The sequence below is a fragment of the Cololabis saira genome, chromosome 10 (assembly GCF_033807715.1).
Source record: "Cololabis saira isolate AMF1-May2022 chromosome 10, fColSai1.1, whole genome shotgun sequence".
Classification (NCBI taxonomy): domain Eukaryota; kingdom Metazoa; phylum Chordata; class Actinopteri; order Beloniformes; family Belonidae; genus Cololabis; species Cololabis saira.
Genome location: NC_084596.1, coordinates 5,413,099 through 5,432,208, shown reverse-complemented (window position 1 = coordinate 5,432,208; position 19,110 = coordinate 5,413,099). Strand labels below are relative to the sequence as shown.

Genomic DNA, 19,110 nt, shown 5'->3' with positions numbered 1-19,110 from the left:
ATACAACAACTTCTGGATTACCGTCTTCATGTTTGCAGGTATATTCAGTTAGACATGTGGAAACAGCATCCTCTTAAAAAGAGACCATAGACTTGGAGAGGTTTGATAATGACAACTGTCATTGACATTTGAATGAACAGATCTCTCTCTTTGTACCCACTCCTGACTGGATCAAAGTTACTCAAGAACCCTGGCAGTGACGGTCAGCCAACGACTGTGTGACCCGCGCCAGAGCTAAAGCCGAAGCTGCCAAGGTGAGAGCATCATATGCTAACCAAGAAGTTAAACTGAAAATGGAAAAGGCTGCCAGAGAAGCAGAAAGGATAACAAGAGATGCTCAAAATCAGTTGGAAGCAAATAGGATAGACACAGAGTTGGAAGTGCTAATGCTAGATTGAGAAGCAGATGCAGCCATGGTGGAGGCACAGGTGTGGGAAGATGCTGCAGAAGTACATGCCATAATGGAAAATGGAAAATCCAAATCAGAAAAGGTTAGAATAAAACGCACCAGCGAATCGAATACGTTCAAACTCAGATTGACCTTCAAAATCAGTCTTCCTCCCCACAGTTACCGGATCCACCTGTCAAACCTCCAGTACCTGCACAATCACATGACAGCTTCAAGACATGGCGACCAACTGTGAACATTACAGAATCAAACCTACCTGAGCACACAAGGTCAGGCGGCAGATAAACGGACCACATGATGCTCCCTTTGCCCAACGTCTGGATCTGGGCTGAGTGGTGATAGGAGAGGTGTGCTTGGGTAACGTACATAAGCCGACCGTTAACACGTTCAAGACCCATGTGCTGGATGGCGGTCGCCATTCCATTTTTCAACCTTGTACAAGCTTTATGCACGTCAAGGAAACACAACCAAGCTTTAACGGGCCTGGCAGATCACCAGACAGGCATCCTATTAAAAAGAGACCATAGACTTGGAGAAGATTGATAATTGACATTTGAATGAACAGAGCTCTCTTTTTCTACGCACTCCTGACTGGTTTAAAACTTTCTCAAAAACCCCGGCAGTGACGGTCAGCCAACGATGATGGATGAGCACTTACTACACTGAGAGACATTGTAATTGTTGACAAACAGTTTCCTCCCTAACAGAGGAGAGGATACTTTTTTTCCACAAAGTACATGGTTTTAAACATTACAAGAGTTACATCCTTACCTTTGTCTTCATGAGTTTAAAGGCTCTGCTGGGATTTGAACCCAGGATCTCCTGTTTACAAGACAGATGCTTTGACCAACTAAGCCACAGGGCCCTCAACACACGTCTTCAACTTGTTATAAAAACCCTGTTGACACAACAAGTTCATTCTACCTCTGGAGCAGCTTTATTTCACCTCACTGTGATATATTTAGTACACAAATCTGTTCCACTACTGTCCTGGCTTTATGTGAAGTAACAGAGCTATGAAGGATGGTAACTTTTATAGTTACCATATATGGTTACCTGCCTCCTAAGCGGTGATTGAATATCTGAATGTTGGACAGTTCACCCAGGGCACAAAAGTAGCCTCAGAAGAGCAACTCGTGGACCACATGGCCTAATGGACAAGGCGTCTGACTTCGGATCAGAAGATTGAGGGTTCAAGTCCCTCTGTGGTTATAGAGCCTTCAGATAGTTAGATCTGGTCTCCTAACTCACAGTCATTCTTTACAGGTCACTTTGGTTTAGCTACCCTCACGGAGGGTACGGAGTTCAATAATACACACAGTATTTGATCATTTAAAAAAGGGTGACATAAAACATTCAGGATGAAAGGAAAAATTGGGAACGCTCCACGATTGTGCGTGTCATCCTTGCGCCAGGGGCCATGCTAATCTTCTCTGTATCGTTCCAATTTTAGTACGTGTGCTACCGAAGTAACACAACAGGGAGTTCTCTGTGAGCCCGATTTAGATCCCCCTGGTCTTCCATCCTGGATTCTAATGGTTGCCTTACTGGAGGACAGAAATGGCCTTTAATGGGAGTGTGCTGCCTCTAAGGCATTCTTTTGTTTCTTATTTATTTGTCTCTTAAATAATTATTTAGTATTCATTACAGTTTGAAATGATGGATTAATCTGCTATAAGTTTAACTTGTTTAAAAGAACGATTTATTTTCGATTTGGTCACTGATGACATCACGTCCTGTTAGGCACTTCCTGTTCTTGAGAAAATGGTGGCAGACATGTGGTGCATGCTCTGAATATAATCTGCTTCCGTCTGCTAGAAAACATCATAGAGGAAATACTGTAAATTCCTATATTGAATGTTTAAATGTTTAAATGTTTAGATGTTAAAAAACATAAATAGTAATGCTTTGTTAAAAAACGAAGTTTTATTTACATTTACTTACATGTTAAAAAACATTTTAATTTCTACTTAAAGTGCATAGAGTGATGTAAATTCATGTTTAAATTCATGTACAATGCAATATTTAGTTAAAAACAGAATATTTTGTATTGTTTTATTCACAGTTTTCACCACGATGTTAATGAAGAAGTGTGACAGTAAATGCTCAACCTTACTACGACTCTGTCTTCATTAGCGATGGTTTAACTTGGTGTTTAGTCGGAGTTTCAACACACTGAACGAGAACACTACAGTGAAAAGGCACCATTTGATGTTTAAGTGGAGTCAAGATGGAAGCAAGCAACAAGTCGTCTATCCAGTTCTAGGAGCAGCAAGTCATCGGCATCAAGTGTGGCCCGCGCCAGAGCTAAAGCCGAAGCTGCCAAGGTGAGAGCATCATATGCTAACCAAGAAGCTAAACTGAAAATGGAAAAGGCTGCCAGAGAAGCAGAAAGGATAACAAGAGATGCTCAAAATCAGTTGGAAGCAACTAGGATAGACACAGAGTTGGAAGTGCTAATGCTACATCGAGAAGCAGATGCAGCCATGGTGGAAGCACAGGTGTGGGAAGATGCTGCAGAAATACATGCCATAATGGAAAATGGAAAATCCGAATCACAAAAGGTTCGAATACAACGCACCAGCGAATATGTTCAAACTCAGATTGACCTTCAAAATCAGTCTTCCTCCCCACAGTTACCGGATCCACCTGTCAAACCTCCAGTACCTGCACAATCACATGACAGCTTCAAGACATGGCGACCAACTGTGAACATTACAGAATCAAACCTACCTGAGCCAACCAGAGTTGAGGCAAAATCTGAAGTCAAAAAGGAAGATTCTCCCATAAACTTACACGCTCAGTACCACACTCCCCAAAGTAAACCTCCAGCTATCACACCATCTCTCCCAGAATCCTTGGCACAGTACTTGGCACGACAAGATCTTGTTACATCAGGACTGTACCAATTCAATGATAAGCCAGAGAATTTTCATGCATGGCAGTCCTCATTCACCAATGCAGCAGCTGAAGTGCATCTCACAGCAATCCAAGAATTGGACCTCATGACCAAATGGCTAGGAAAAGAGTCTGGCAAACAGGTGAGACGCATTCGCTCAGTGCATGTAAAAAATCCCAACCTGGCTTTACAAAAAGCCCGGGAGAGACTACATGATTGCTACGCTGCCCCTGAAATAATTGAACAGTCACTGTTTCAGCGGTTGGACAGTTTTCCTAAGATTTCAGCCAAGGATCACACCAAGTTGCGCAAACTTGAAGATCTGCTTATGGAGATACAAGGCACCAAGGAGGATGGATACCTTACAGGTTTGTCATATCTCGACACCTCCCGTGGAATTGGACCAATTGTGGACAAGCTCCCATATGGGCTTCAGGAGAAGTGGGTGTCGTCTGGGTCATGGTACAAAGAAGACAACCACGGCCGCTTCCCTCCCTTTGACTATTTTTGTGCTTTTGTGTGCAATGAGGCAAAGAAACAAAATTACCCTAGCTTCTTTCATCAAAGCAACAACACGGCCCTCGCAAAACCAGATACATTCACTGTGAAGAACTTTAATACCAACAAACCCATCACAGTACACAAAACAGATGTCTCTATGACCAACAACGACCCTAACAAGAACTGCCCACTACACAACAAACCGCATCCGCTTACAAAATGCAGGACATTCAGAAACAAACTCCTCGGGGACAGAAAGGCCTTCCTGAAAGAGAAAGGAATATGTTTCAAGTGTTGTGGTTCGACCTCCCACCTTGCCAAAGACTGCAAATTTTCTGTGAAGTGCTCTGAATGTGACAGCACCTATCATGATGCAGCCATGCATCCTGGCCCATCACCTCAGAGCGTCAACGCTCCTCCACATCCACAAGAGAATGGCGGGGAGGGTGAAGATTATTCTAACGTGACTGATGTTACGACAAGCTGCACTGAAGTGTGTGGCCTAGGTCAGTGGGGTCATTCATGCTCTAAGATCTGCCTTGTAAAGATTTATCCCAAGGGTTTCAAGAACAAAGCCATCAAAGCCTACGTAATTCTTGATGACCAGAGCAATCGTTCCTTAGCTAGACCAGAGTTCTTCGAGGTGTTCAGTGTGGAGAGCAAACCATTCTCGGTATCATCTCAGAACTTGCTCTGGCATTATAGAAACATATGGCAAGAAGGCAGAGGGATACCAAATCGAGTCACTGGATAGCAAAGTCCCCATGTCCCTTCCACCACTCCTTGAGTGTCCTGAGATCCCGAACAACCGGATGGAGATTCCAACACCCTGCGCAGTTTTGCACCAGCCTCATCTCCTTCATATCGCCAAACACATTCCAGAGCTGGACCCAGAGGCTGAAATACTTCTGCTACTCGGAAGAGACGTGCTCAGAGCACACAAGGTCAGGCGGCAGATAAACGGACCACATGATGCTCCCTTTGCCCAACGTCTGGATCTGGGCTGAGTGGTGATAGGAGAGGTGTGCTTGGGTAACGTACATAAGCCGACCGTTAACACGTTCAAGACCCATGTGCTGGATGGCGGTCGCCATTCCATTTTTCAACCTTGTACAAGCTTTATGCACGTCAAGGAAACACAACCAAGCTTTAAAGGGCCTGGCAGATCACCAGACAGGCATCCTATTAAAAAGAGACCATAGACTTGGAGAAGATTGATAATTGACATTTGAATGAACAGAGCTCTCTTTTTCTACGCACTCCTGACTGGTTTAAAGCTTTCTCAAAAACCCCGGCAGTGACGGTCAGCCAACGACAGTTCACTGATGAGCACTTACTACACTGAGAGACATTGTAATTGTTGACAAACAGTTTCCTCCCTAACAGAGGAGAGGACTTTATCCAACCGTGTGGAAAACCCAGAAATTGGATACTTTTTTTCCACAAAGTACGTGGTTTTAAACATTACAAGAGTTACATCCTTACCTTTGTCTTCATGAGTTTAAAGGCTCTGCTGGGATTTGAACCCAGGATCTCCTGTTTACAAGACAGATGCTTTGACCAACTAAGCCACAGGGCCCTCAACACACGTCTTCAACTTGTTATAAAAACCCTGTTGACACAACAAGTTCATTCTACCTCTGGAGCAGCTTTATTTCACCTCACTGTGATATATTTAGTACACAAATCTGTTCCACTACTGTCCTGGCTTTATGTGAAGTAACAGAGCTATGAAGGATGGTAACTTTTATAGTTACCATATATGGTTACCTGCCTCCTAAGCGGTGATTGATTTATCTGAATGTTGGACAGTTCACCCAGGGCACAAAAGTAGCCTCAGAAGAGCAACTCGTGGACCACATGGCCTAATGGACAAGGCGTCTGACTTCGGATCAGAAGATTGAGGGTTCAAGTCCCTCTGTGGTTATAGAGCCTTCAGATAGTTAGATCTGGTCTCCTAACTCACATTCATTCTTTACAGGTCACATTGGTTTAGCTACCCTCACGGAGGGTACGGAGTTCAATAATACACACAGTATTTGATCATTTAAAAAAGGGTGACATAAAACATTCAGGATGAAAGGAAAAATTGGGAACGCTCCACGAATGTGCGTGTCATCCTTGCGCCAGGGGCCATGCTAATCTTCTCTGTATCGTTCCAATTTTAGTATGTGTGCTACCGAAGTAACACAACAGGGAATTCTCTGTGAGCCCAATTTAGATCCCCCTGGTGTTCCACCCTGGATTCTAATGGTTGCCTTACCGGAGGACAGAAATGGCCTTTAATGGGAGTGTGCTGCCTCTAAGGCATTCTTTTGTTTCTTATTTATTTGTCTCTTAAATAATTATTTAGTATTCATTACAGTTTGAAATGATGTATTAATCTGCTATAAGTTTAACTTGTTTAAAAGAACGATTTATTTTGGTATTTGGTCACTGATGACATCACTTCCTGTTCTTGAGAAAATGGTGGCAGACATGTGGTGCATGCTCTGAATAGAGGTCGTTTTCGAATTCAGACACTACCGCACTATATGCTACATACTGCAAAGTATGCACTGAATACTGCCTACTGAATGAACGATTCAGTACGCTGCTCCAGCAGACCGTTCACACAGCAGTGTGCTACAGTGTATCCCAGAATGCATCTCGCACCAAAACGTCAGCGAAAGATGAGATTTAAAAGCAGACTAGAGTGTTTCTCAATCCTGGTCCTCGTGGACCCCTGTCCTGCATGTTTTAGATGTTTCCCTGCACCAACACACCTGATTCTAATTAAAGGTCCTAATTAGCTGTCATCAAGGTCTGCACAACTCTGTTGATGACACACGTACTTTTATCACGGTGCGCTGAAGCAGGGAAACATCTAAAACATGCAGGAGGACCAGGATTGAGAAACACTGGACTAGAAGCTGTTGTAATTCCAGCTGTAGCGCTGTTAATATGCCACTTTATTTCGTTTTAACATCTTTTAACATTCAGGCGTAAAAGTAAGGCGTAGAAATTTGATCCGATGTTTCGGGGATCAAAAGAGCCGCCGGTCCGGCCGCATCAGCAGCTCACGGCCGGAGAACTGACGCGATCGCCGGGTCAACCCACGGCCTCGTCCCGGGGAGAAACCTGCAGCCCTGTGGAGAATTGTCACCGGCTGAAATAAATCATTTAGGAAATAAATGTTGGTTTAATATATTAAATCTAACAGTTGTAGCTGTCACGTTAGTTTGTCTGAATATAAAGTGAAGCTTCGTGTTGTTACTAGATGGATATATATATACCACAGACAGAACAGAGATGTATATCTTATAGCTCAATGGGTTGATTAGCGACTTTCGTACAGCGAACGGGGGTTCGATTCCAGTCGGGCTATATTTTGCAAATTTCCCCGATGCGGGACTAATAAAGGATTATCTTATCTTAAATGTTGAAATAGCAGTAAAACCACATTCATTGATGAAATGACATAAGGGATGGAAATGGATTTTAATAAATGTATTGAAATGAACATATCAGTCTATTGAAGTTAATTTTATTTTATTATTAACAAGTTCTCCTCTCTGTCGAGTCGCTCTCTCTGCATCTATTTATTTCAGCTCCCGGACAAATTCTCTGTCAAAACACAGCAATGAAAAGTAGTTATTTCATGAAAAGACAACGAACTACCGATATATAACGTTGTCATAACACTTAGTTCACTTTTATTTACGGATAACTTAGCTAAGATAACTAACAAAAACCTAACATACTATTAAAAACCCACAATTTTTAATCGTTGTCCTTACACTAAATTGAATTAAAAAGGTTATATATTAAAGTTACTTACATTTATATTCCTCCTTCTCCCTCTCCACGGTGTAACTAGTCCTTTCTGCCTTCACATCACATCACTGTCCGATTGCAGCTGTTTTCTCAATAAAGCTTTGAGAAAAAAAAAGAAAAAATCGCTGCCCGGCCGAGGCCGCATTGCATTCTGGGATATTGTAAGCGAGGTAGGCTGTTTGAAGCATGCTGCGGATTTTTTTCCAGATCAGTACAACATCCGGGTATTTTTCGCACACTGCAGATTTCCTTCTGTTCACATACAGCATACTACTTACTACACTTTGGCCAAATCAGTGTATACTTGTAGTACAGTATGCGAATTCGAAAACGGCCATAATCTGCTTCCGTCTGCTAGAAAACATCATAGAGGAAATACTGTAAATTCCTATATTTAATGTTTAAATGTTTAGATGTTAAAAAACATAAATAGTAATGCTTTGTTAAAAAACTACATTTGATGAACGGTTAAAAAAGGAAGTTTTATTTACATTTACTTACATGTTAAAAAACATTTTAATTTCTACTTAAAGTGCATAGAGTGATGTAAATTCATGTTTAAATTCATGTACAATGCAATATTTAGTTAAAAACAGAATATTTTGTATTGTTTTATTCACAGTTTTCACCACGATGTTAATGAAGAAGTGTGACAGTAAATGCTCAACCTTACTACGACTCTGTCTTCATTAGCGATGGTTTAACTTGGTGTTTAGTCGGAGTTTCAACACACTGAACGAGAACACTACAGTGAAAAGGCACCATTTGATGTTTAAAGAGCATATTGCAGGTTAGAATTTTTTCAAAAATGATACCTGACCATATGTGAAAATGACTATGTGAGAAGTTAATGTAGGATTTAATATGTTTTACAAGACATAAGGGCACTTATTCAGAGGAAAAAGTGGCTGATTTTAGCCAAGTTCCTACAAACGCTCTTTTTTCGAACACCGCGTCATATGACGTCACACCAGGGAGACGTCTCCACAGCTGCCCCATCTGACTGCCCAGACCCCGTACACACGTAGCGGGGTATCTGCTAAACCCAAGATATTTTCCTACGTTTGGACCTGTCATCCACATGAAAACGCAAATAAACGAATGTTTAACAAAAATCTAGGCAAAGGGAAAATTTATGTTTATGTAGATGCGTGTAGACCTGGTGTAGACAGAGACAACCGGAGTTTTGCATTTTTCGAACGTCACATTATGCTCCAAAACAACAACAAATCTGCTCTGAGTCTGACGTCTAATGTGCGATCCAGAACTGCAGATGATCCACCATCTGTCCTCCAAGCTATTTATTAAATAAATGGTCTCTGCTCTTGACACCGTTACACCGACGCGGAGCCTACGCCGTAGGGTACGCGGCGACGCGCAGCAGGGTTGCAGCCCGGCTGCAGCCCGGCTGCGTTGATTAACACAGCAGCTCCGCGGCGGACACGGGGAAACTCCAGCTCGTTGCCCGAGGAGGAGGCGCGGATCCCGGGGAAGGGGCGCAACAGAGGCGACCCGGAGGCTGGAAGACCAGATGATCTACAGGTTTGGAATGCTTATGAAAGTGGTCGAAAACGCAGATCTTCGGTTATGTGTGGAAGGTTTTTTTTTTTAACAACGATGTAATGTGGATAAACGAAGGGGGGGAAGTATTCGGTTTTAAAAATACCCGGCTATTTCGGATGCTTTAATCAGAAAAAAGAGAAGATAATAAGCCTGTTTTCTGTTTAGAAAGTACAAACGTAGACAGATTACAAGTACTCACCCATCTTTTAGGAGTTATTTTCGGAGTTTCTTTCAGGAGCCCGGCGGGTGCTGTTGTGAATAAAGGCGGATTTATGGTTCCGCGTAAAATCGCGGCGCACGCAGCGTTCTGTGCGTCGCTGCGTAACCTACGCCGTAGGGTCTGCGTTGGTGTAACGCGGACACATAAATCAGCCTTTTAAAAAGCGAGTTTCAGCTGTCAATCAAAAGAACGTGGGGGGACTAACGGGTAACGTAATTATAAGGCTGTGGCCTGTCATATTGGTGTGAATACACATTCACAACCTCTTCAGTGTCACAACTAACATTAAGCTCCATTATTTTTCCTATTGTTGAATTCACCGCGCTCCCCAATGCGACGTCACTTCCGGTTCAGCTTTTTCAGATGCGGAAGTAAAATACTCTCACAAAAACAACTCCAGAGGTCACTGTAGTATATATTTATGCGTATTTCAATGAAAATTCAGTTCCTACATTATTTTCCTACACATTGATTCACAGGGGTCTCCAACCTGCAATATGCTCTTTAAGTGGAGTCAAGATGGAAGCAAGCAACAAGTCGTCTGTATCCAGTTCTAGGAGCAGCAAGTCATCGGCATCAAGTGTGGCCCGCGCCAGAGCTAAAGCCGAAGCTGCCAAGGTGAGAGCATCATATGCTAACCAAGAAGCTAAACTGAAAATGGAAAAGGCTGCCAGAGAAGCAGAAAGGATAACAAGAGATGCTCAAAATCAGTTGGAAGCAACTAGGATAGACACAGAGTTGGAAGTGATAATGCTACATCGAGAAGCAGATGCAGCCATGGTGGAGGCACAGGTGTGGGAAGATGCTGCAGAAATACATGCCATAATGGAAAATGGAAAATCCGAATCACAAAAGGTTCGAATACAACGCACCAGCGAATATGTTCAAACTCAGATTGACCTTCAAAATCAGTCTTCCTCCCCACAGTTACCGGATCCACCTGTCAAACCTCCAGTACCTGCACAATCACATGACAGCTTCAAGACATGGCGACCAACTGTGAACATTACAGAATCAAACCTACCTGAGCCAACCAGAGTTGAGACAAAATCTGAAGTCAAAAAGGAAGATTCTCCCATAAACTTACACGCTCAGTACCACACTCCCCAAAGTAAACCTCCAGCTATCACACCATCTCTCCCAGAATCCTTGGCACAGTACTTGGCACGACGAGATCTTGTTACATCAGGACTGTACCAATTCACTGATAAGCCAGAGAATTTTCATGCATGGCAGTCCTCATTCACCAATGCAGCAGCTGAAGTGCATCTCACAGCAATCCAAGAATTGGACCTCATGACCAAATGGCTAGGAAAAGAGTCTGGCAAACAGGTGAGACGCATTCGCTCAGTGCATGTAAAAAATCCCAACCTGGCTTTACAAAAAGCCCGGGAGAGACTACATGATTGCTACGCTGCCCCTGAAATAATTGAACAGTCACTGTTTCAGCGGTTGGACAGTTTTCCTAAGATTTCAGCCAAGGATCACACCAAGTTGCGCAAACTTGAAGATCTGCTTATGGAGATACAAGGCGCCAAGGAGGATGGATACCTTACAGGTTTGTCATATCTCGACACCTCCTGTGGAATTGGACCAATTGTGGACAAGCTCCCATATGGCCTTCAGGAGAAGTGGGTGTCGTCTGGGTCATGGTACAAAGAAGACAACCACGGCCGCTTCCCTCCCTTTGACTATTTTTGTGCTTTTGTGTGCAATGAGGCAAAGAAACAAAATTACCCTAGCTTCTTTCATCAAAGCAACAACACGGCCCTCGCAAAACCAGATACATTCACTGTGAAGAACTTTAATACCAACAAACCCATCACAGTACACAAAACAGATGTCTCTATGACCAACAACGACCCTAACAAGAACTGCCCACTACACAACAAACCGCATCCGCTTACAAAATGCAGGACATTCTGAAACAAACTCCTCGGGGACAGAAAGGCCTTCCTGAAAGAGAAAGGAATATGTTTCAAGTGTTGTGGTTCGACCTCCCACTTTGCCAAAGACTGCAAATTTTCTGTGAAGTGCTCTGAATGTGACAGCACCTATCATGATGCAGCCATGCATCCTGGCCCATCACCTCAGAGCGTCAACGCTCCTCCACATCCACAAGAGAATGGCGGGGAGGGTGAAGATTATTCTAACGTGACTGATGTTACGACAAGCTGCACTGAAGTGTGTGGCCTAGGTCAGTGGGGTCATTCATGCTCTAAGATCTGCCTTGTAAAGATTTATCCCAAGGGTTTCAAGAACAAAGCCATCAAAGCCTACGTAATTCTTGATGACCAGAGCAATCGTTCCTTAGCTAGACCAGAGTTCTTCGAGGTGTTCAGTGTGGAGAGCAAACCATTCTCGGTATCATCTCAGAACTTGCTCTGGCATTATAGAAACATATGGCAAGAAGGCAGAGGGATACCAAGTCGAGTCACAGCACACAAGGTCAGGCGGCAGATAAACGGACCACATGATGCTCCCTTTGCCCAACGTCTGGATCTGGGCTGAGTGGTGATAGGAGAGGTGTGCTTGGGTAACGTACATAAGCCGACCGTTAACACGTTCAAGACCCATGTGCTGGATGGCGGTCGCCATTCCATTTTTCAACCTTGTACAAGCTTTATGCACGTCAAGGAAACACAACCAAGCTTTAACGGGCCTGGCAGATCACCAGAGAGGCATCCTCTTAAAAAGAGACCATAGACTTGGAGAAGATTGATAATTGACATTTGAATGAACAGAGCTCTCTTTTTCTACGCACTCCTGACTGGTTTAAAGCTTTCTCAAAAACCCTGGGAGTGACGGTCAGCCAACAACAGTTCACTGATGAGCACTTACTACACTGAGAAACATTGTAATTGTTGACAAACAGTTTCCTCCCTAACAGAGGAGAGGACTTTATCCAACCGTGTGGAAAACCCAAAAATTGGATACTTTTTTTCCACAAAGTACGTGGTTTTAAACATTACAAGAGTTACATCCTTACCTTTGTCTTCATGAGTTTAAAGGCTCTGCTGGGATTTGAACCCAGGATCTCCTGTTTACAAGACAGATGCTTTGACCAACTAAGCCACAGGGCCCTCAACACACGTCTTCAACTTGTTATAAAAACCCTGTTGACACAACAAGTTCATTCTACCTCTGGAGCAGCTTTATTTCACCTCACTGTGATATATTTAGTACACAAACCTGTTCCACTACTGTCCTGGCTTTATGTGAAGTAACAGAGCTATGAAGGATGGTAACTTTTATAGTTACCATATATGGTTACCTGCCTCCTAAGCGGTGATTGATTTATCTGATTGTTGGACAGTTCACCCAGGGCGCAAAAGTAGCCAGGACGCCTCTGAATTGTGCACGTTACCAAATGTAGCAACAGCGCCCTCTGCTGTTGTTCTTCTTCCTTAATCTTATACAAAAACATCTAAACAGGTATGAGACATTTAAAATTGCTGGTTCAAACACTTGTAGAAATGGTCTTCATGGCTGTTGTGCTTCAACATTTGTTGAGTTATTTTCTTGTTATTCTTATTTTATTCATGTAAAAACAGTTGTGTTGATGACACAGGTACTTTTATCACGGTGTGCTGAAGCAGGGAAACATCTAAGACATGCAGGGCAGTGGGTCCCGAGGACCGGAGTTGAGAACCATTGATCTAAAACATTCAGGATGAAAGGAAAAATTAGGAACGCGAGATAGGGGAGTTCAATAATACAAAAAATATTTTATTATTTAAAAAAGGCACATTGGTTGGGGCAAAAAAAACAAAAAAGGAGCCCAATTAAAGAAAGGGGAAAGGGTTTACGGACTATGCCTTACTGGCTGACCTCTTGGCATGAAAGAGAAGCAAGATGTAGGTTTTCAGCATTCACACATGATGCCAATGTTGGTCTTCAGGTAAAGCATTGTACTACAGTCTTGAAACTTTTCTACTTATAGGATAAAATACACAAATTGCATAAATCTCTGGGGCTCGTCCGGGAATTGAACCCGGGACCTCTCGCACCCGAAGCGAGAATCATACTACTAGACCAACGAGCCACAAAACACATATCCGGAAAACAAAAAATCACGGTCACATCATACCTGTCTAGAGGTAACATTAAGCGGGAATAGGAATAGAAACTGATTGATGATCAATAACCTGCTGCACAGTTTCTGTAGTTTAGTGGTTTGTCTCACATGAAAAAGGTCCCTTGTCTGGCTGAACTTCTGGATCAGGACCTCTCAGTGAACAGAGCATATCATCCACTGGAAGATTTACAGCACTGTTTTGTATTAGAAGAACTTCATCAATGACAGCTTTTTTAGCAGGAAAAGCACAACTGCCTATGATGTGTAGAAGAGTGATTCTTATCTTATTGACCATTGTTCATATGTATCAGTCATGCATATCCAAAACAGGTTCTCTCCCCGTCGGGGAATCTAACCCCGGTCTTCTGCGTGACAGGCAGAGATACTGTCCACTATACTAAAGATACCATAATGCGATCATCTTGTCATAAGTGCATGCAGCTTGCTCAGTGCCAGTATGGGATCCGTTTTAAAAGTTTATTATCACCTCTCCAAAAGGACACTAAGGTTCCTTCACTCAGGGAGGGAGATAGGAGAAGAAGTTCAATAATACACACAATATTTCATCATTTAAAATAGGCACATGGGTTGGTGAAATAACACAAAAAAAGGGAGCCCAACTAAAGAAAGGGGAAAGGGTTTATTGACTACGGCTTACCAGCTGATCGCTTGGCATGAGAGAGGAGCAAGATGTGGGTTTTCAGCATTTACACATTGCCTGGAATTAAAACTATGGTTGAATTAACTGTGATCATCCTGCATTTTCATCCGTTTCGCAGAGCTGGACCACTGATCAACCGTCACTAGCTCCAGAACAAGGACTGGAACAGATCAGTAGTGAGGAAGAAGAGGAGAAGCACCAAAAAAACAGAGTTTTGAAGAGATTTACCACCACTGATGTAGATCCAGAAGGAGTCCTACCGGGCTATGTTGGCCTGTGGGACTCCTGACGCAGTAGATGGGTACCGGCAGGCCAAGCGAGCCGCAGCTCGGGCAGTCTTGGAGGCAAAAACCCGGGTCTGGGAGGAGTTCGGTGAGGCCATGGAGGAAGACTTTCGGTCGGCCTCGAGGAAATTCTGGAGGACCGTTCGGCGCCTCAGAAGGGGGAAGCAGTACTCTGCCGGCACCGTTTACGGTGTGGGTGGGGAGCTGTTGACCTCGACTGGGGACATCGTCGGACGGTGGAAGGAATACTTCGAGGATCTCCTCAACCCGACTGACATGCCTTCCACTGAGGAAGCAGAGAGTGGGGACTCTGGGGCGTGCTCATCCATCACCCAAGCCGAGGTCACTGAGGTGGTTCGTAAGCTCCTCAGTGGCACCGGGGGTGGATGAGATTCACCCTGAGTACCTCAAGTCTCTGGATGTCGTAGGGCTGTCTTGGTTGACATGCCTCTGCGACATCGCATGGAGGAAGGGGACAGTACCGCTGGAGTGGCAAACCGGGGTGGTGGTCCCTCTCTTTAAAAAGGGGGACCGGAGAGTGTGTTCCAACTATAGGGGGATCACACTTCTCAGCCTCCCCGGGAAAGTCTACGCCGGGGTACTGGAGAGGAGATTATGGCCGATAGTTGAACCTCGGATTCAGGAGGAACAATGCGGTTTTCGTCCCGGTCGTGGAACACTGGACCAGCTCTACACCCTCCGCAGGGTGCTCGAGGGTTCATGGGAATTTGCCCAACCAGTCTACATGTGTTTTGTGGATCTGGAGAAGGCATTTGACCGTGTCCCTCGTGCACACACATATTTTTAACCTAATTTTTTAAAATGTTGTTCTTAAATCATTTTGAATTGTACATGAAATGTGGTATACAAATAAACTTGCCTTGTGTCTCCTGATAAAGAAATGAAATTCCTTTTGTTTAAAGATTATCTTTTGTTCCTCCTTTCATCAAGGCAGGTGATGGTGCAGATTTGAATAATTCCAGGGGTCCGTTTGACAAAGCAGGTTTAGTGAAAACTCTGAGGGCCCGATTTACTAAGATCCTAAATAAAGAGTACTAAATTGCGTGTGCACTGAAAAAGTTTTCACGTGCTGTTGTTGTGTGTTTTGCGGGTGATCAACTAAGAATGCTCGCGCAATTGATAACAGGTGCAAACTGCAGTATTTAAATGAGGTGTTGCGCGTCTTACGGTTTGCGAGCGCAAAATGAAATTTGACGAGTTGGAGTTAGAGATATTAGTGGAAGAGGCAAATTGTTGTGCCGTATTCAGCACCCCTGCCGTGAAAAGCACCCCCTTGTATATTCAATGATAAGTAGACCAAGAAAAAAACAACACACTGACACTTCAATATATTTATATATACACACTCACACAAACACATACTTAGGAGTTTATATTATATATATTTACAAATATTATGGAAGACAACACAGTAAGCAGGCTATTAATTAATGACATCAACCATTTACCCGATTTTTGTTATCTGTGACTGTGATTGTGGGAAAGTATGACTATTGTGGAATCCATGAGCGCATTTAAACATGAATCATTAACACAAAACTGGACGCTAAACAGAACATGACACGGAATGAGAATATCATTTTTGTCAGACGAGGGGGTGCTTTTCACGGCAGGGGTGCTGAATACGGCACAACACCGGGGTATGACAACTGCAGAACAGGCGCACAATAAGAAACACTTTTTTCTCCATGAAAACACGTGATTTATTTATTATCACAAATAAAAAAATGAATGTGCCTCCTGTGGCAACCTTTTGCTGAATAATACTCGATTTAACATTCAAATAAAATATTTCTCCTTTTGCATGTGGAGAATCCTCACCACAAGTTGAGCCATCCCCACCCCAGTCCTCAAATCAGGCACCAACAAGCATCCCTGCGCATGTCGTCCTCCAACTGTCTGGGTGGTGTCCAGAGGAGTCCAGACGGAAAACTGGTTTCTCTGAAATGCTGATAAAACCTCACATTACAGACACTTTTCAATTATTATTCTTGTTTACTAGCATCTGAAGCCCGGCTAGCTCAGTCGGTAGAGCATGAGACTCTTAATCTCAGGGTCGTGGGTTCGAGCCCCACGTTGGGCTGAAGTCACATTTATGAAGTTTGTTTGAAGTGTAGAGTCCAGGTTGAAGGTGAGCAGAAAGGAATTACCTCCACTGCTGTGATGGATTTTACTGGCTGAGACTGGTGACATCATCAATGACATCACATGTCTGATGACATTCCAGGGTCAGATGAAATAATTTTATTGATTTGCCGATGACGACGATAACATGTAAGAATTTGTAAGTATGACTACGTATCTGATGCACGTAATTGATTTGCTGATGACGAGGATAACATGTGCACGTTACCAAATGGCCAAAGCCGAGTACAGTGATGAAATAGAGTCCCGCTCTGGGAAGATGAAAAATAATGGCAGTCCTTCGAGCCAGAGTTGAACCAGCGACCTAAGGATACCTGTTTTACTGGTTCTACAGTCCTCCGCTCTACCAACTGAGCTATCGAAGGAGGATGTATGCTGACAGCTCCATGACTTGTGTATTCTTCTACCAAGGCCTGAAACTGGGAAAAGGAAACATTTTAGATGAATTATTGTCGCCCTTATGCGCCGCTTGCCGGGTCCTTACCACTGGCAGAGTCCATTGTCCTTGGCTAAGTGTCTGGGCCGTAGCACCCATAGACATATATAAAGGCTAGATGACTCACGGCGGAGTCTCCAGCGTCGTTCACCCGCGGCCATCTTGCCACAGGAGACTCTCTGGTGCGCATGCGTGCGCTATAGTTGTTGCTGTTGGAGGGTGAGTGGTCTGTACAGACAAAAATACTCATAACTTGCTGAAACTTGCTTGACGGATTTACAAACGGATTGGTTCATCATAAACGTCATTAACGTGGGTATGATTAGGGATGCTTGGACATGTTGAAATTGTATCTCTTCGTTGCGAAAAACGACCTAATCATGCAGCATATACAATAGTTGTGTATCACCACTAACTAACGTTACCTGCCCAAGTTATCAAGGGTGACCACCAGTACTCAAGTTGTAAAAAAAAAAATCAGGGGGGATGGTGGATTTTATCATATGGGGACAGATAATTTGTGCTGATTACAATTAATATAATATATTACAAATAATAGCAGTGACCAAAACACCTGCAGAAATACTGCAGGAATGACATAGCAGCAGTTAAATGCAGCCTTCTGTAAGCTTTAAATATCCACTGGGCTTACATCAAATACATCAAAACACAACAATAAAAAACACTTTTCTGAACTTATCAATATGACTCTGTCCTTCACAGGATAAGTAACATGGATCACTGCAAAAACTCACAATCTTAACAAGAATATTTGTCTTATTTCTAGTTAAAATGTCTCATTTTAGTAAAAAAATCTCATTACATTTAATGGATAGAGGTGTATATATATATATATATATATATATATATATATATATATATATATATATATATATATATATATATATATATATATGTTATATGGTAATAATATAAATATGTTATAATGTAACTATAAATATTACTAAGAATACTATAGAAATATTGATTAAATATGAAAACCATGTCATGGCTATCTGTTTCTGGTTATTTTCATATAAAAGTACGTTTTTCAATGTTTATAATTATTCACAAGTATGCAGTGTCATAACTACATCTCTGACGTTCATGACAAACCAAACTGTTTGAAAATCTGTTGAGAATTGAGCAAGTTAAGGTTGTTTAAGCAGTACAGGCACCATTAAACACAATGTTAAAGTGAGCGAGTTCTCCTGTGGCAAGATGGCCGCCGTGTGACGACGTCGCTCTCCGTTGGCAGCAGCGCGGACGAGTCATCTAGCCTTTATATATGTCTATGGTAGCACCCCCCCTTCTCCACCGCAATCAATTGAAGTGTGAATGGTCTGAAAATCTGATCCAAACACCCTAGTGGATTTTGTTGTGTCCGTGGCACCTTTTCTTTCTTTTTCCAAAAACTTGAGAAGCACTCTTGCTGCCACAGGGGTGCTGTGACCCGGATTCGAACCGGGGTTGCTGCGGCCACAACGCAGAGTACTCACCACTATACGATCACAGCTTGAAAGGGTACGTGTACCCAGCTTTAGATATGTGCTCGGTTTCTGCAGTTATGTCAGTGAACACAGTGTGAGGTTGGAAGAAGAGTTTACGGAGGTGTGCCGCCCCTGTCGTCAGGTAAGGGCATTTGCTTCGAATGAGATGACAACTGACAGGTCATTTTCACAGCTCGCAGGGAATTGCACGCTGCAATCTAAAGGATTATGTAACAACCTTGAGATACCTGATTTTGCATCTGTATTAGGGATCAAAGTAAAACAGACCAGAGTGTCTACAATAAAAGAGCGTGAATGTACGAAATACGAAATAGATTAAATCGCTTTGCAGAGCATATAAGCGGGTAAACTAAATATATAAACTAAATAAGTGCAATTAATTGAAGCAGAAATTTAGTCCTGAAATAACAACATGAAGATGTTTGTGTTGTTTATTTAGGACGATAAAAACAGGAAGGTGCCAGTAGATGTGGTAAGTGTTGCATCAGATGTACGGGTCATTCCAGAATTGGAGGACATTTGGGCTTTAGAATTTTGGGAAAAAAAACTTAATATTTTACCATTTT

The 19,110-nt window shown here is 42.9% G+C and overlaps 11 non-coding genes across 11 annotated transcripts; 3 read left to right on the top strand and 8 right to left on the bottom strand.

The window, feature by feature from the left end:
• Window positions 1–1,200: 1,200 nt before the first annotated feature.
• Window positions 1,201–1,274, bottom strand: trnat-ugu (transfer RNA threonine (anticodon UGU)). The gene has a single exon. It is a non-coding gene; the product is annotated as a tRNA-Thr (tRNA).
• A 274-nt stretch (window positions 1,275–1,548) lies between these two features.
• trnar-ucg (transfer RNA arginine (anticodon UCG)) lies at window positions 1,549–1,621 on the top strand. The gene has a single exon. It is a non-coding gene; the product is annotated as a tRNA-Arg (tRNA).
• A 157-nt stretch (window positions 1,622–1,778) lies between these two features.
• On the bottom strand, window positions 1,779–1,885 carry LOC133453203 (U6 spliceosomal RNA). The gene has a single exon (XR_009783327.1). It is a non-coding gene; the product is annotated as a U6 spliceosomal RNA (small nuclear RNA).
• A 3,429-nt stretch (window positions 1,886–5,314) lies between these two features.
• trnat-ugu (transfer RNA threonine (anticodon UGU)) lies at window positions 5,315–5,388 on the bottom strand. Its single transcript has one exon. It is a non-coding gene; the product is annotated as a tRNA-Thr (tRNA).
• A 275-nt stretch (window positions 5,389–5,663) lies between these two features.
• Window positions 5,664–5,736, top strand: trnar-ucg (transfer RNA arginine (anticodon UCG)). The gene has a single exon. It is a non-coding gene; the product is annotated as a tRNA-Arg (tRNA).
• A 157-nt stretch (window positions 5,737–5,893) lies between these two features.
• LOC133453198 (U6 spliceosomal RNA) lies at window positions 5,894–6,000 on the bottom strand. Its single transcript, XR_009783321.1, has one exon. It is a non-coding gene; the product is annotated as a U6 spliceosomal RNA (small nuclear RNA).
• A 6,417-nt stretch (window positions 6,001–12,417) lies between these two features.
• trnat-ugu (transfer RNA threonine (anticodon UGU)) lies at window positions 12,418–12,491 on the bottom strand. Its single transcript has one exon. It is a non-coding gene; the product is annotated as a tRNA-Thr (tRNA).
• An 890-nt stretch (window positions 12,492–13,381) lies between these two features.
• trnap-cgg (transfer RNA proline (anticodon CGG)) lies at window positions 13,382–13,453 on the bottom strand. Its single transcript has one exon. It is a non-coding gene; the product is annotated as a tRNA-Pro (tRNA).
• A 3,009-nt stretch (window positions 13,454–16,462) lies between these two features.
• trnak-cuu (transfer RNA lysine (anticodon CUU)) lies at window positions 16,463–16,535 on the top strand. The gene has a single exon. It is a non-coding gene; the product is annotated as a tRNA-Lys (tRNA).
• Window positions 16,536–16,873: 338 nt separating this feature from the next.
• trnay-gua (transfer RNA tyrosine (anticodon GUA)) lies at window positions 16,874–16,962 on the bottom strand. Its single transcript is given in 2 exon segments — window positions 16,874–16,909; window positions 16,926–16,962. It is a non-coding gene; the product is annotated as a tRNA-Tyr (tRNA).
• Window positions 16,963–18,477: 1,515 nt separating this feature from the next.
• trnah-gug (transfer RNA histidin (anticodon GUG)) lies at window positions 18,478–18,549 on the bottom strand. Its single transcript has one exon. It is a non-coding gene; the product is annotated as a tRNA-His (tRNA).
• Window positions 18,550–19,110: the final 561 nt, after the last annotated feature.